This window comes from Gossypium arboreum, chromosome 7 (genome assembly GCF_025698485.1).
Source record: "Gossypium arboreum isolate Shixiya-1 chromosome 7, ASM2569848v2, whole genome shotgun sequence".
Lineage (NCBI taxonomy): Eukaryota > Viridiplantae > Streptophyta > Magnoliopsida > Malvales > Malvaceae > Gossypium > Gossypium arboreum.
Window position 1 is genome coordinate 92,638,754 of NC_069076.1, and position 1,100 is coordinate 92,639,853.

Sequence of the window (1,100 nt, forward strand, 5' to 3'; positions counted from 1 at the left end):
TTGGTTCTAGAGCCCTTGAATCAAAATAAACTTCGTCAACATCTCTTTAAGGTTTGGCTTTTTCTCTTGTTGGTAAGGTTGTTGAAAACCTAGAGGGGGTTGTGGTTTTTGGTTTCCTTGACCACCCCAAGAAAGATTGGGATGGTTCCTCCAACCTGTATTATAGGTATTACTATATAAGGATTATTTTGAGGTCTAGTATTATTACTCATATAGTTGATTTGTTCGCTTTCTATGCTAGGACCGTAGGGTAAACATTCTGGATGGTCCATTCCTCCTCTATTTGTATCGCACTGCATCACCAAATGTACCTGCATAGAATTATATAAACCGTCAATTTTCTTATTTAAAAGTTCTACTTAATTCGATAACATGGTGACCGCATCTATGTTAAAAACATCGACTGCTTTCATCAGCTTTGTTCTCATAACTTGCCACTGATAATTACTCAGTGTCATCTCCTCTATAAATTCATAAGCTATTTTAGGTGTTTTATTGTTTGGAGTACCACCGACTACTGCATTGATTAACTGCCTAGTTGAGGGATTCAAACCGTTGTAGAAGGTTTGAACCTGTAGCCAGAGAGGTAACCCATGGTGAGGGCATCATCTCAATAAGTCCTTATGCCTTTCTCATGCATCATATAGGGTCTCTAAGTCGATTTGAACGAATGAAGATATATCATTCCTTAACTTGGTTGTCTTAGCTAATGGGAAATACTTCAGCAGGAATTCCTCAACGAGAAAAGGAACAACCGTAGGCGAATGGCGTTGTCAGAAATGCCATTAATCTTGAAAGTGTTACAGACTTCCAGAAAATTAGCCAAATGAGTATTTGGATCTTTGTCTTGCAAACCATCAAACTGAACAAATTGTTGTACCATCTGAATAGTGTTCAGCTTTAGTTCAAAATTATTTGCAGCAATAGTGGGTCTCACAATACTCGACTCAGCCTTAGTTAGAGTAGGTTTAGCATAATCTTACATAGTACGAGGAACAGGATTTGGATTTGCAGCAACTGCAGGAGGTAGCTGATTATTGTGATTATCACTCATTTCCTCAGTAATAATAATAATGTCCTCTTGCTCGTCTACTACACTC

General features: G+C 38.0%; 1 non-coding gene across 1 annotated transcript; it reads left to right on the forward strand.

The window, feature by feature from the left end:
- The first annotated feature begins 588 nt into the window (after positions 1 to 588).
- Positions 589 to 695, forward strand: LOC128296139 (small nucleolar RNA R71). The gene has a single exon (XR_008286688.1). It is a non-coding gene; the product is annotated as a small nucleolar RNA R71 (small nucleolar RNA).
- The last annotated feature ends 405 nt before the right edge of the window (positions 696 to 1,100 follow it).